The sequence below is a fragment of the Aythya ferina genome, assembly GCF_964211825.1.
Source record: "Aythya ferina genome assembly, contig: HAP1_SCAFFOLD_36, whole genome shotgun sequence".
NCBI classification, from domain to species: Eukaryota; Metazoa; Chordata; class Aves; order Anseriformes; family Anatidae; genus Aythya; species Aythya ferina.
This window is the reverse complement of record NW_028181462.1, coordinates 875309-891584: the sequence shown is the minus strand read 5'-3', so window position 1 is coordinate 891584 and position 16276 is coordinate 875309. Positions and strand designations below refer to the sequence as shown.

General features: G+C 44.6%; 1 long non-coding RNA gene across 1 annotated transcript; it reads right to left on the bottom strand.

The window, feature by feature from the left end:
- Positions 1 to 7691: 7691 nt before the first annotated feature.
- LOC311428186 lies at positions 7692 to 10392 on the bottom strand. Its single transcript, XR_014687610.1, has 3 exons — positions 10101 to 10392; positions 8762 to 8888; positions 7692 to 7724 (listed from the first exon to the last, which is right to left on the bottom strand). It is a non-coding gene; the product is annotated as an uncharacterized lncRNA (long non-coding RNA).
- Positions 10393 to 16276: the final 5884 nt, after the last annotated feature.

Here is a 16276-nt window from a genome sequence, read left to right as displayed (position 1 = left end):
TGAATAGTCTTATTCTAAGCTGCCCTGTATCTCCCATCTTTGAGCAGCAGGACCTTCTCACTCAGGTCTTTCCCTGAGAAGAAACTGAAGAAAGCTGAGGGCAGAGAACCCCAAGTCCAAGTGCAGCTGGATAGAAAACTCAGCTTGTCTCTGGGAGACCAAGCAGGACCTCAGCGCTTCCTGCTTTGCTTCACACTATGCTGCCCACAGACAGCCATCCTGCAGCATGGAAAGGGCCTTAGCACGTAGGTGTCGTGTTCTTGGGGCACCTGGATAGCACAAGGATGCCAAGAGACAGCTGCATGCTGCTGGAGAGCAGCCTGAAGACCAGGAGGATGCCCCATGAACAGAGCTGGATTTCCACAAGCTGGGGTGTCCCAGCATCCCAGCTGCACCCCTGCAGTATCTGGAGGAGGCTTGGCCACTCTGCTCATGGCTGTCCAGGGGCAGCTGCCTTAGGGCACTCCAAGGGGCTTCTGCCACACTTCCTCACCTTGCAGTGTAACACAGCAGGACTCTCAAAGCCTACTGCATTGCCCACTGCCCTCCCAGAAACAAGACCCAGCAGGAGACCCTTCCAGGACCTGCAGCTGCATGGCCCAGCAGCCAGACACTTACCTTGTCAAGGGCTGTGCAGATTTCTCCTGCAGGCAGCTCTCAGCATCCTCCCACTCTAAACTGCCTCCAAGCCCTCTCTCTTCTTTCCTCTCCCCATGCCAGCTGCAGTCATATCCCAGAGCTGTCTGTCTGCACCAGGGCCCTCTTGCCATGAGCTCTCTCTGTCCCAGGAGTCCAGCCCAGCTCAGCAGCACAGGCCGAGCCCAAGGCATTGCAATCACCCCTCTGGGGGCTTTGTTGATTAGACCACAAACCTCAGGCACTCAGAGACAATTGAAGACATCTCTCCAGAAGTCCAAGTCAGAGGCAAGTTTCCTGCAGTGTCTCCCTGAGGGCCAGATCTGACACAGCCTCCCTTGGAGCACTTTAGAGCAGAACACTAGAGGCATTGAAGACAAGTAGACAAAGACAGTTTTAAGGTGACACGGATGTGTGGACAAACTGGATGCGTGTCACCAAGCACGAGGGCCAGGCCTTGACCTCCAGCCCCTGGGAAGGGAGATCCTTTCCCTTCCCACCTTGCTCCGGGCTCTTCCTGGGGCAGTAGGAGATGGGGATGTGCAGGAGAATGGTACGACCCCTGCCTGGTTCATCAGGCGCGATGGGGAGGCCCTGGTACTTTAGCAATGAGCTATGTCCTTATAGGCCTCAGTGACAGAGACAACAACTGCAGGCATGGACACAAAGATCTCAGTTTTTTGGGACTTTCAGCCTTGCCTATGTCCTTGCTCCTCTGAAGACCAGGGTTATCTTAGCGTCTTCCAGACCTGCACCTCCTTCTCTGTTGCCTCTAGACCTTTATTTGTGTGATGTCACATCAGGTCTTAGCTGAGTAGCTCATACGAGATCCCTCGTGGTGCCCAGACCCTCCTCCTCTTGGGCACTGCTCACTCAGCACGGTCCCAGTCTGCCATGATGTGTGGGGTTACTCTTCCTCTGGTGTAGGATGAAGCTCTTCTCATTGTTAATGTCAAGAGGTTTCTGTTGGCAATATCCTGCAGTTTCTCAAGGTCCTACCACACTGATGCTCCATTCTGTCAGCAGTTCATGTCTGCAGGCAGATGGTTCAACTTTTGTGTGATTTTGCTATCTCTGACAAGACAGCAGCATCAGGAGTTGCAGGAAAGTTTGGATAACACAGGAGTAACCAGTTGAATGGAATTGCTGCACAGAGTCACAGAAGGGTAGGGGATGGAAGGCCGCCAGGTTCCACTGCTTCCCTGCTTCCTTCTCATGCATGCTGTCAGTTTGTCTGGAGCTGTGTCCTGAATGTTCTGGGGTTGTGCAGCTCAAAATTAGAAGGACCAAAGCCCAGCTGGTGCTAAATCTGTCTATGACTGTCAAAGACAATAAAAAACTGTTTATATAAACACTTTAAATAAAGGAGGATTAAGGAGAATCATAATTCTTATTAGACGTTGGGAAAATCTGGTGTTGATCTGGAGATAAGGTAGAGGCTGAGGTACTTATGCGGGCCCATGAAGACCCATACTTGGGCCTTCTTTCTGTCGGGGTCCTCCTGGGTCTGGAGGCAGAGGAGATCCCACAGTCAGCATGCCAACCAGGTGCCTTCTGCTGGCCTAGCAGGGCCACTGGCAGATGTCAGCCCAAAATTCCAGATCCCAGGGAGAACTCAAGGGTGACCTGCCAGCTACAGGCAGAAGTGACCTCACAGTCCCTTTTTGTGACAAGTTTCTGCTGCTGCCCTATCCACTGCAGAGACAGAAGTGACCTCACAGTCCCTGCCACAGTCACATTCCTCTTGCTGGGGCAGGAGATCCTGAGGCAGACCTGACCTCTCTCTAGCCCCCTAGGTGCCTGGTTTTCAGTGGTCCCGAGCCCTGCCTGCCCTCCTCCTGCCATACTCCATCAGGCGGCTGCAGCAGAGGGGACCCACAGCCAGCCCCTGGCTGGGCTCTGCCACTCGCCTCTCCAGTGCCATCCCTGCTGCCTTGGGGTGCTCTGTGAGGGGCTGGGTGACCTCACAAGGCCTGCTGGCCAGCACATCTCCTGCGAGGCAACCAGGCCGTACAGTGGCAGGGACCTCACCACAGCCCTTCCATTCCCCTCTCCTCCCCTCATCCCCGGCCTTGTCTCTGCTGGCACGAGCAGCCTTGGCAGGCACTTCCTGGCCTCCCCTCAATACCAAGATCAAAGGTAAAATGCTCTCTTCCTTGACAGATCAATGGCATCAAATTTGAAAAGCTTCATTAGCAGACAGATGAAACCTTTACTAGGTTTTTTTAGAGAGAAGCAAGTTTAGAAACTTTCATTCCTGATGTTACTTTAGTCACTAATTAGTCATCTTTATCTATAAGAGCCTACAGACTTGTATCTCAGAATGAGGGCAAGGTGACCCAGGCCTAGAGCATGTGTCAGAAGATTAGGTGAGGAACTCATGCTATGCATATATCCTTGGATGTGTAACCACCTAAGCTTTGTATGCATGCCTAAGATGAAAGAATAAGAGAAGAAAGATTTTGATGTCTTGATCATGGACAAGAACTGGATTCAACTAACGAACATAGTGAGGAAGACTACCGATGACCACCAGAGACCCCTGAGAGACAGGGGAAACAAATGTGCATGTGTCAGCGACACTCACTGATTTTAATGAGTTACAGGAAATAGTATGAATATGTTTTGGGGAAATCTGATTAACATGTACGTTATGCTTGTATATAACCGCTATAGCTCAAACACTTCTGTAAGCACTGGAGTGCTCCCCTGTGCATCCAGCACCTCTGTAAAAGAACGCCTGCTTTCTAAAACTCCAAATTGAGTCTTAAAAAGTTACTTTGACTGGCTTTTAAAGTATCACCCTCGCCTCCTGCCAGCTGCTGCCCACTCAGGCTCCTTGTACAAACGTGGCCCCGCACCAACAGCACTGCTCGTGCTGCCTTTGCTGCCTCGCCCTGTCCTCTCCCTCAATTCCTTGTCTCTGCCGGGCCCCACATTCCACACCCAAACACATCCCTTTGCTGTCATAACCCTCTCCTCTGCCCAGCGGGATGGCAGAGCCAGAGCAGGCCATGGTACAGTTAGGCCCTGTAGCACCCATGCAGAGCGCATGTGGCAAAGTGGGAGCTGAGATTGGGTTATGTGGTGCAGAGGAGGCTCCATGCAGAAAAGATGAGGTTAAACAACAACTTGCGGGGGGGTGGGGGGGGCGGGTTGTCCATCGTGGCTTGGCATGGGAGGCTTCTGGCCACGAAGGGGCAAGGGATAGGTTGACATAACTTCTCTGGGCAACCTGTTCCACTGACGACCACCCCCAAAGGAAAGAATGTCTCCCTTATATCTAATTTTAAAGCACCCTCTTTTAGTTTTAAAACATTACCTAAAGGCCCCCTTTAGGTACTGGAAGGCTGCTATAGGGTCTCTCCAGGCTGAAGAGCTTTCTCAGCCAGTCTTCATTGAAAAGATGCCCCAGCCTCTCTATCATGTTTTTGGCCTCTTCTAGACTATTTCTAATAATTCCATGTCCTTCTTGAGTTCAGGGTCCCAGATCTGAATGCAGTACTCAAAAGCAGATGTAAGGGAGAGAATCAACTCTGTCAACCTTCGGGCCATTTTTTGAAGTGGAGTTGCAATCATGTTTGGCCCTATTGAGGAGTTCCAGATGAAACAGAGAACAGGATCTCAAAACTTATTTTTACAAACTGCTGCTCTTATTCCTGTTCCCACAGGAACTGACAGTCCAAGAAAGGGCTTCAGACTTCACTCAAGTAGTCCTGTAAATACTGTTTGTAATTATAAGGAAAGATCTCTGTGCTTTTCAGTGCTGTGACACGCCTACATATCAAAGCCTTTTCACGAGCAAACTGTGTTGGCATTTGGACTGGCTTTTTAGAATGAAACCAGGGCTTTCAGCGAATAATCCCATAAGAGACATTTGAGAGTCAGCAGAAGTAAAAGCACTGCCTCTGCTTCTTGCAAAATCCTTACAGTGCAGCCCTAAAAACAAAGTTGAACCTCACCCAAAACGCTGAGAAGTACGAACACTGAGAAGTTACAGACACACACAGATCAGCACTACTTTACCTTCTGTGGGTCAACGGGCTTTGCAAATTCCCTGAAACGTCTGTCAGTGGCAAGTCTGTGAGTAACGTCCCTCAAGAAAATTCTAAGGTCACGCAAGGTATCCTCCTCTTCCTCCTCCAGCATCCCTACTTCTTCCTCTTGTGGCTTCTGAGGCTCAGCTGGTGGTGCTACAGGCACAACTTCCAATGTCCAATCAACTTCAATTCATCAGGAAAAATTAGCCAATTTACAGTACTCAAATACAAGCATACGACAAATTACTGACAGAAAATGACCACCAAAGCAAAGCCCAAAGAGCTAGTAACTTCGATAGGAAAGTTTTAGATGTACTTCTCATATCCTCCTCACCTCTTTTCTTTACGGGAGGCTTAGCCACTTCATTTAGAATTAGGTCCTCAAAAAAAGGCTGCTCTCTCTGCCCTACCAGGCAACTCAATATTGCACACTTCTCCAAATTCCTTATTAAATAATTTTTGGATCTAAAGCAGAAGGAGGAGAGACATTTCAGATTTAAGGCCACAAAAAACTCATCTTCTATTCCAAAAAGACGAGTACCTTTTCAAATTAAGAATAACCTGAAGAACACAAACTGAAAAAAGTTATCTTCCTGGCCTTAAAATGCTACATTTTCACAGGCTGGCACGGCAAATTCAAATATCACCTTTAAGAATCACCTGTAGAATTAAAGCTCGCTGAAGGGATTGTACGCTACACTGATAAAGTAATGGCTTTCACCACATCCAACAGCGTTTCCTTTGTATTTACTTGCCTTGCTGCAGCCTTTACTTAGAACCTTTATGGCTATCGAGGGAAGAGACAGGCTTCAGCAGACAAGTGAGGGCTTTTTGCTGAGTTTTTATTTCTCTACCAAAAGGTGTCTGAAGTAGCTAGTACCTCTACGTCTTCCTCCATTTTCAAGTTCTAGTATTAAAAGGTAGGTGAGGAATTTCACTACTTATTTTAGAAGGAATTTACAGCCTGTACAAAAACTTCTGTGGGAACTCAAGCACTTTCAAAGCAGTTGATAATAAACACGTCTAGGTAAGACCCGTTCTCTTCCCCCAGTGACTGAGACCAAATCATCAGAATGACAACAGCGTGGTCCTGTTTTGGGCACCTTCCCTTAATGTAAACTCTCAGAAGTCAGTGAAGTTCTGCACCTACTTTTACTACAGTTTATTTAGGAATACAACTAGAATTCAATTCCAAAGTTACTTTAGCAGAAATTGGAACTCAGCTTTCCAGCTTGGAAAGCTTTGGCCTCTATGAAGAAAGAAACTGATTTATTTATGTATTTTTTAATCAAAGTGTTTCAATTCTCTACTAAATTGCATTATTAGCAGTTTACCCAACATAGCATGGAATGACTGTCAGAAGAAATCTCTTCAGTAAAAACATCCTCTTGTCATTTCAAGCACTGCATATTCTTGACTGAACCACTTTGTAGCCACCAGAATTATTTTATTAATTTATTATTTGCATGTGTGAGAAGGGGGTGAAAGTCACTTGCTTGACTCAGAAAAAACCTTAAGCAGATGCTTTCACAGTATTCTTTTTCTCTAAGCAAATTTTAAGTGATTTGTTAGGGTGCCTGAGTAATAACAGCATGCATTTAAGAAAGCACAGCATTTTGATGCTGAAAGCATTCATAAATTACAAGACACTGAAGAAATAGTAAGAAAAGTATTGACAAATACCTCTTCTGGGAGATCTGAGTGACGTACATCAGACGGAGCAAGCAGCAAAACTGGCAAAAATGCTGGAATGTTACGTAGTAGAGTTAGAAAAGTAAGTTTCAAGGCAGGTCCGGCGTTGTCCCACCATAAATGGATATCTGGGACATAAATTGTGCTTGGTGCTGTCTTCTGAGCATTTCGGATCAGCTAGTGAAAAGGAAAGCTTGCGTAAGAAAACTAAAACACGTACAAGAACCTCTTAATACATAGCTACATAGCCATCTGACTGCCCCGTGAAATGAAACTACGTGAACAGAGTGGCAAGCATCAATTCACATAAGGAATTTCTCTGTGCACCCTTTCAGATTATCAGTATTCGGAGAACTCTAGTCAGAAGATGGGAAGGATATATTCAGGCAGTGGCTAGACACCGTAGCTATATGGCCACAGCCACAATCATCGCATAACAAAGAAAGGAAATGTCCCGCTTAAGGGACACATCAGTATTCAGTCGTGTAACATGTCTGTCCTTACTTGGATGGCTCTCAAACGTTTCCACTAAAGATAAAAATATTTTAAGGTAGTGATGCCAAACAAGAAAATGGATTTCCTGCCTAAAAGTAAAAACACCAAATCTGTTCATTTTTTCTAGTTAAAACCACATCACCGTGCAAATGAAGTGTTTTCTGAATGTTAATGCTTTTATTGCACATACTGCAACAGCACAAGTTGTGTATGTCCGTGCGAAAACAAAATAAACAGAAGCCCCAAACCTTGGTTGCCTTACTAATATAATTTAGAAGAAGCCTACAAAAAGTAGCCGACATGCAGTCTGATACAGAGCCATCTACTGGGAGCACACAGTCTTAGGAGGCAATGAGAACTACTTTCTGGATCCCAGTGACATGAACAGCATTTCTTTCCACGAAGAGATGTTCATTAGCAACACCGCCCAGCTTCCTGAGCTGCTAGCAACAGCCTCACTGTAAAACTGGGTATGGAAAATGTCGACATGTACAACATCCAGATTGTTTGTGGTGCTGTCTAAAAGAAAAGGGGATTTTCAGACAGAAGCAAACATCCCAGCACATTAAAACAAGGCCACCTCCATTACCAATGAATTTTGCTCACCTTACTTGCAACTCGATTGATCCTTTACATACAGTCAGTGAATCCGATGAGAAGAAAAAGAAAAAAGGTACCTGTCCGCAGATTTCTTCTGGCGATGCAACGTTTGTAAGCAGAACAGAAAGGTCCAGGGTGTGAACGGGAAACTTCTCCAAAGCGTGCAACACCACAGGTGCCACGTAAGAAACCTGGCCGTACCCTTCTTTTCCTACTATTAGCAGACGGGGCTGGCATGATGTTGGTTCGCAGAAAGCACTCCTAGAACAAGAGTTAAGAAAACAAGCTTATAAATGAGGTGCTGAATAGACACACAGATGTTCCAAGTCATTTTCCTATAGACTTTCTTTTCCCTCCCCAAATAATCCAAATGGCAGCGGTACATTAAATACATGTAAGATTTCCAGTTAAGTTATTCACTCATTCCAATTGTTTCATCTTCTTCCCTTGTGTTTCCTATTCTTTACTAAATCAAGACTGCAAATTAATATCCCTGCAATCTTGCTTTACTTTATTATAAATTTATTATTTATTATATATTTATTATTTACTTTATTATAAATTTATTTTTATTTAAAAATAAATTGGTGAGGAGCATTTGTTTCCCCACTACAATCAGGCTGTACCTCTGCTGGCTTAAATCAAAGATGCTAGAGACTTAGCCTTGCTCTAAAGCACAGAAAATCTTCTGGACAGCACAGCAATAGAAACTGAGAAAAATAACTGATCCAGCTGTGACAACATGATCTAACTTTCCAACTGTGGGCTTGCATGACTTCCATACTAAAATATCACAAGATTAACACAACTTGGTGGCTTAACAAATAAAGACACCATTCAATTTTTTCTCAAGGTGTTTTAACAAGCCATTTCTCAGTTTTCTTTCTGCTACATAATTCACTACTGGTTTAACAATCCTGGAAAACAGAAGGGCAAAAGGTGGCAACACAAACCCATAAAGTTGGGGTATTTTTAGCTAAAAGGACAGACAGCACATTTATGTGGTCTTGAGTCTTTCAAAGAATGCCATGGATTAAGTCAACGTGTTCTGGTAGTCTACGGATCACTTTGGCTTACGAAGAGAAGCCTGGGCTTTTCAATTTGGTCATTCAGAGCAACTTCGTTACAACTTTAGTCCCTCCACCCTTTCTTCTTGTGAATACCAAGCACCCCTTCAACACACAAACTTGATGTTGCCCCTTCGTCTACCACCCCTCGCACTTTTAACAGCTGGAACTGTTTACAAAGACTCAGCAGACCTGAGAATTTAAACATAACAGGGATCTATCTTTCTTTACCTGCTGAAACAGAGGCATTTTTTCTCTGGTCCGTCAGGCATTCCATCTTTTAATTCATCTCCAGAAACCAAGGATGCATCGTCATCACTGTCAAACATATCATCTTGTAAAATAGGATTGAAATGCTCTGAAAGGCAAAAGAGGTTTGTTAACTTTCCTGAATAGCCTTTGTCTCTTTCTCTTCCATTAATACAGCTTCTAAATCAGTGCCAAAACCCTTTCTTCATTTGAGAGCACACACTGAAAGCTATTTCCTAGAGTTCAGCCCACCACAGATCTAAGGAGATGGCACAAGGCCCTACAAAGCTCTACTACGTCCCACTGATGTGTACGTATAAGGTACGCTACTCTTGGTGATTTTTTTCTCCCCCTTAGAATAAAGAAGATTTCGAACAATTTCTGCAGTTGCTAAATAGCTTAAAAAGAAAACAACAAACAAGACCATTTCTTTCTGGAGGAGGTTCCCACAATGAAAGCACGGGGATTAAGGATGTGATGGCCACAGAATTCCATTCATCTAGTAAATATCAATGCTAATTGATCTCACGTGTATAATACGATCCACAAACATTTAAATTAGGAGACTGGTTAAAAATGATGATAGCTAAAACAATATTTAGCTTAGACCAGTTATACTTGTATCCTGGTCCTGACATTCTTCAGAAAGGAATTAGAAACATTGACCTAGAAATGCTTCCCCTCCAAAGATCTGAGTTTTGATTTTTTAAAGAAAAATAGGTGCCTTATACTTCAAACCTCACGTCAACCTCTACAAATGCTAATTATCTTAGCTGCCGTCAGAAGCAGGATGCTTCAGTAGAGAACGCATCGTCCTTTACTGTGTATTGAGTCATTCAGAGCTTCCATTTGGCACTTCAGTTTCGAATCCACAATAAAACCTATGCGTTATATTCCAGACATGCCCAAAAGAAAGACAGAATCACAGAATCACAGAATTTTCTAGGTTGGAAGAGACCTCAAGGTCATCGAGTCCAACCTCCAACCTAACGCTAACAGCCCTCCACTAAACCATATCCCTAAGCTCTACATCTAAGCGTCTTTTGAAGACTTCCAGGGATGGTGACTCCACCACTTCCCTGGGCAGCCTGTTCCAATGCCTCACAACCCTTTCTGTAAAGAAGTTCTTCCTAACATCTAACCTAAAACTCCCCTGGCTCAACTTAAGCCCATTCCCCCTTGTCCTGTCACCAGGCACAGGACATGCACATGCAAATAATAAAATTCTACCACCATTATGTCTGAAAGGTATAAGTTGATTGCACAAACCACAAGTTTTTGCTTTAGCAGAATTATAAAGAAGTGGATGCTGTGGTTATACCTTGCTGTCGGTCCTTCTTTAGTGCAAGCTTTGCATGCGGGAAGATCTTCTGCACAACTTGTAAAATATTCTCTACTGATCTTTGAAAAAGTGGCTTGAAAATGGGTGATAGTGCTTGTACGGGTGAAGCCTCGATCCTGTTTGAAGCTGGAACAACCTTCTTCATAGCCATGAAAAAGTCCTTTGCTTTTATTTTAATAGAATTAACGTCTAGTAGCAACTTCTCCCTACTTGCATAAATCTGAGGATAGCATCGGCGTAGAGAGCACAGCGCAGCTTCAGTACAGAGGGATTTGATATCTGCACCACAGTATCCTAACAAACAAAAATCAAACGTTACATCAGTCAAGGCCCAGGTTTACAACATGCAACATTTAAAGAATTTGTAATGCCAAAACCAAACAGCTTAACAGGGAATTCAAAGTGCTACCGCTTGTGAGGAATGTTTTAACATTTCGTGTCCATAAAGAACAATTCTGTTTGAATCCTGTCTGCCTCTGGGCCCTGCACTGGCAATTTAATTCTTGAACCACAGATGCAGTGTGTCCCAGTCTCCCCCTCATTCTACTCAATTTATCAAGTCTTCAGAAAATACTCCTTAAATTTATGAACCTGTTTGCTTTTGTTATTCCGGACTTCTATTTCTAACAGTTACAGCCTTTTTTTTCCTGTCTTCTTCGAGATTAACTTAACACTGCTATAGATGTGACTGTCCCTGGGAATGGCTGGGGAAGAATGTTTTAATTACTCGTGAAGTGTCAATAAGAAAGCTATTTGTGTTTGATGTCTGGGAGTTTCATAACAACTGATAACAACTAGTGACTGTTATGGGATACTATGCAGACCTTTGGTATCTGGCCAGGGGGCCAAGAGATTAAGAGGAAGAAAAAAGAAGCTGAAGGACGGCTGGCAGACAAGACCTGCAGAAAATGTTCTATAAACTTGGTACAGTGCCAAAGGAGTACAAACGGGAAGGACTTGGAGAGGAAGACTATGAGCCTTCAGCATGAAAGACCCCTAGAGACCCCCAGAGGAGACTGATGCGCATGCTCCAGTAGGAGGGACTGGACCCCGGAGGCTAATTATAATAATCTATTTTTTTTGGAAGTAGTAATGAATATGTATTAGTCTAGGAGCATAAAAATCAGCTGCTTGATGTAACTGGTGTGTGCCCTGGTGGAGCGGAGACTCTCAGTGCACCCAGCACTGTTTGCTTACCTCTATTCTTTTATATTCTTTTAATAAATCCTATTTTTTTATTTAATCCTAATTTGAATCCTGAGCCATTTATACCACTCTGCAGGGATGTATCATGTTGCTCACTGCCTGATATCCTGCGCTTATGCAGCTGAAGCAGACTCCTCATCAAAAACTATACTCTTGAGGAAGATGCCCCAGAACCATTTAATGTTCTCAGACAACAAGAGGAACGACAACAAAGAGTAAATAGATGAAAGGATCTCACTCAGATTGCTATGAAGGCGTGCCAGCTGCCTCGTTGACTAGTTGTGCAACAAGGCACAAGAGCATGGGTACTGCCTGGTACAAGCTAAGGTTCTTTACAACTTGGTCACAAGCAAGAATCCGTTTCTGTTTCAGTCTTACCAATGCATTTCTCAGCTAGTTCATCAAGCAACATGTCCGGTGGCTGAGGGGTCCAGTCACCAGTATGAATCTTGACAATTTCTTTTCTAGCCTGGAAGCAAAATCATTGCATTTTAGCTTGTCCCAAGTTTTCCTTAAAAATACCAACAAGAAACAAACAAACCAAAAGGCAAACAAACAAACAACAAAAAACAAAACAGTCCTCCCTCAAAACCCCTCATCTACTAATACACTTTTCTTACTTGCTCAACTTTCAAGTATTTTACAGTTATTTAATATACACTCTGCATTGTCAACCAGGAAATTGAATATTTCTTAGTTGTTATACTGAACTTTTTCTAGGAACCTACAATGAAAGAAAAGGCATTTATAGCTTCAATAACAAGTTTCCAAACTACGAGACCTACGGACCCAGAGGAAAATACTGTAATGAAAAATTTATCCAGAAACATTTCTTTGCTGTCCAAAAAACTTCTCTAAAACTTAGCAAGCTTTCATTGGGACAGTCTCATTACTTCATCACATTTGCTTTCCAGTCAGTAAATTCACAGAAAGCACTTCTGGCACAATGCTTCCAATTGCTACAATTACTATAAAGAAGAAAAGAATTATGACTCAAACTACTACCACTGAGCAGGGGCACAATCAAATGCAAACACGTCCCCTATTCATTCATAAGGGAAGGATTGAGACCAAAAACACAACTTCATGATGAAAACACCCAAGTGCACTAAATAATTAAGCAAACAGGTACAACTTTGGGAATGAAAGGTTTGATTATAGAACTAACTACTTGGTGGTATCATCCTGACCATATATATCCAGTACCAGATTTGCCCTCCATGGAACAACGCAGTGTCTCCACGTATCACTCTTTTGTTCAAGTTGTCAATATTATTTTTTTTTTCCTATAAAGTTGGACTTTGCCATGGTAGCACTAACGTTGAATTTAAGTTCTCACCTCTTTATTTGGCAAGTTGAAGAAGAACTCTCTGCCAAAACGTCCTGGTCTTTGTAAAGCAGGATCTACAGAATCCAGTCTGTTGGTAGCTCCGATTACCACGATCTCCCCTCTGTTATCTATGCCATCCAGAAGGGTCAGAAGAGTTGAAACAATGGAACAAATAGAAAAATATAAGTTTTACTTACTGGTTCAGTAAATTTTGTTACATTCCACATGACTTTCTTGATGCCGGAATAACCTTCCTAGTGGTCATTCAAAACTGGGAAAAAAATAGTCTACCAAGTCGGGGTTTTTTTGATTTGATAATAAATCTGCAGACTCTTAAGTCATTAAGCACTTCAAGACTGTTTGAAATAATCTCTACGTTAATATAAAAGGAGTACCGCACACTTCTGCTCAGGAAGAAAATCACGGAAAATGTCAACTTTGATTTTAGATGTTGAATTTGTTGCAGTGAGATCTTCCTCATCGCACGATTCTATTTGGATTTAAACCATATTATCTATGGAGAGACCAAGATTAGGACAAGAACAGCACAGAGTTCAGCATGAAGCCAATCAGGAGCTCAAGTTTGTATTCTTTGTATTCAACTTTACCCTTCTCTTGCTGGAAGGACCTGCTTTTTGACTCTCCTTCTCTTCAGGAGGAGCATGTTCCCTCTTGCATTCGTAATGCTCTTTCTCAGTGGTTTTAGTCTTGTCCTTTGTATCTTGGCATCTCTCTGTAACAGCTGAGGAGGAAAGGTTTTTAGAGCTACATTCAGTGTCAGACTTGAGAGAGGAAGTATGCCGCAATTTCTCACCAGGCTCACAAGACTCTTTGCCGGACAAAACGGTTTCTTTTGAAATGAGGTCACGTTCTTTTGATCTTCTTGCTTTCTCCTTGTCTCCACCGTCATCACATTGGTACTATGCAAGGTATTCATCGTTCCCAGGAGATTTCGGAGGGTCCACGACACTGCACAAAATAAAATCACATTTCTCACTTCTGCTGAAGGACGTGAATATTAAGAGTAAAACCTTCCAACGTCAAACAAACAAACAAAAACCTCCGGACTACAGGAACCCTCGCAAAGATATGCCATTTAGAAACCTCTCCTGTGATTAGGACACCTTCTTCAGCTCCCAGAGAAAGTGCTTTTTCCCCTCTTGCTTCTGAAGCCATTGCACTAAAAAAGCAAACGCATCTGTCTCCCTCCACATGCTGCTCTGAATAAGAGCCAGAATATTCAAAGCCACTCTATTTGTTCTCCCCACATAGCCGAAAAAACACCAGTTGAAACACTTTTCTACTTCTCTCCACGAATTTACATTCACATATCCTATGACTGCAAAAATAGAAGGCGGGGCTCAGGAGGAACAGCCAGTGCTGGAAATGAAAAAAAAGCAGCCTGTTTCTTCAGAGTCTTAAGCCTATGCTACTAGGAACAAAACAAAACAAAACAAAACAAAACAAAACAAAACAAAAAAAAGAGAGGAGAGGAGAACAACAGCGGGAAATTTACCTATTCTCCAGGTGTTCAATTGCAAAGCCTCCTCTGGAGGATCAACAGTTGTGAATTCAGTGTGCTTAGGAGAAATCAGATCTACATCTGAACCACAACTATTTCAGTAGTATCACGAACTTCTGTTACTCTGAAGAAGCAGTCAGCACCGTTTCTATGTTAGGAAAGAGCTGAACAGAGTCTGTTACTCACATCAAGTAGTCAGGCAGGTTTCTTTAGGAAGGCTGGGTTTCACTAGAACATTACTAGCCTGTAAGCCTCATGGCATCACCTTCCATCTTGACTGCTGAACCTCCTTGCTCCCTACTATCTTCTTTGCCAAGATACAGCTGTCCACATTTACTTTTCCTACTTGGCTGGACTGAATTTAAGAAGGTATCTTGCATCTAAGAAAGGGAACAAAAGCTGCTGCCCAGCAGCGTCTGGCTCAGGGAGGAGTGAGAAAGCTCTGTGCAGCCCCCAAGGTCCGTGCAGCAGGAGGCAGGAGGTGCTCCAGGCTCACAGCAGCAGTTCCCCTGCGGCCTGTGCAGGGAGAGGCCCCTGGTGGAGCAGGCTGTGCCCCTGGTGGAGCAGGCTGCCCCCTGCAGCCCATGGGTCCCCCGTGGAGCAGATATCCACGCTGCAGCCCCCATGTGGCTGGAGGAGCCCCCGGTGGAGCAGGTGGCTGTGGCCTGGAGGAGGCCGCGGCCTGTGGAGAGCCCCCGCAGGAGCAGGCCCCGGGCTGGACTGGAACAGGCTGTGCTGAGCCTGCTTTGCCCGTGACGCTCCTTGTGGAGTGATCTCCCTGTCCTTCTGGCAGCCCTTGAGCCCTTGCCAGCCTCTTTTCTCCCCTTGGCGTTGGAGGAGGGGCAGGGAGAGAGCGCTTGTGCTGGAGCTCAGCTGCCCAGCTGAGGAAAACCACCACGGCTCTGTCTTGCCGCTGCTGCAGCACGCTGGTAGCAGCCAGCACCGTCTGTTCTTCGAGCCTCAGCAAGCCCACAGCATCTTCCCAGAAGGGATCCCTTTCCTTCACGCCTGACAGGCGCCGCCTCCAGAGGCTGAGGGCTTGTGCCCTGTTTGCAAGCGCTTTCTCAGTGCCCCCTTCCCCAGAGAAGGATCCCAGCTGCTTGGCTTCCCTGCCCTCTGCTGCCAGGCTCCCGCAGCTGCTATCCCAGCAGCGCAGCAGCCAGCTGACAATGTGCTCGCCTGGAGGACAGCTGCAATCTTGTCCCATGGCTCGCAGCTCGCCCAGGGATGGGGATCACCTGCTTCCTGCTGCTTTTCTCTCTGCTCTCCTTTCCAACAGCCTCCTGTGCCCTGGGATGGCCCTACCTTGGGGTAGGCTGCCTCGCCTTCCTCTTGCTCCTTCCCCTTCTTGGGAGGACTTTCTGCCCTTCCGAAACGAGATGACTTCTGCATGCATTCCTTCTCCTTGTGTGTATTGGTGCCTGAGACAGCAACGGGGTCGTCCCCGGAGCCAGCTGTAGGGCCTGTGCCAGGCTTGGAGGGGCTGCAGGGAACTTGCCAGGGGCTGGAGTGGCTGGATGTGAAGTACTATCAGTAAAGAATTTCTTCCTAGCATATATTAGAAATCTAACTTTTCAGTGTAAAGCTATTAGTCCATGTCCTGTCACTCCAGGCCCTGATAAAGACCCCCTCCCCAGCTTTCCTACAGGTTGCCTTTAAGTACAGGAAGGCTCTCAGCCTGGCACACAGTAAAAGTGATGGCAGATCCTTCACAATATTATTTGAATTTCACGTAAATAGAACAGACTATCAACTTACTTAGGAGAAGTAATACAATTTCAGAACTATTCAAAACCAAAGGCATTCCAAACTAATTATAAGTTCAGAGGAAATCCAAAGAAAAAACTAATTTTGAAACTAATAATCAGAGACCATAATCTTCTTCAAATGATAGATTTTCCTCCTGTACTGGGTAATATTGGTCTGTCTTTAATGATCATCCAGACATGGCTTTGACACCGAGTATCTTGCTTTGCCTCTGCATTAAGTCTTCTTCTCATGTGAGGTAAATGTCCTGCTCTTATGGGATGGGCCTAGGAGACATACGCGCTGTGTCTCATGATGCTTGGATATCATCTTAATTCTGGGTGAAGATGA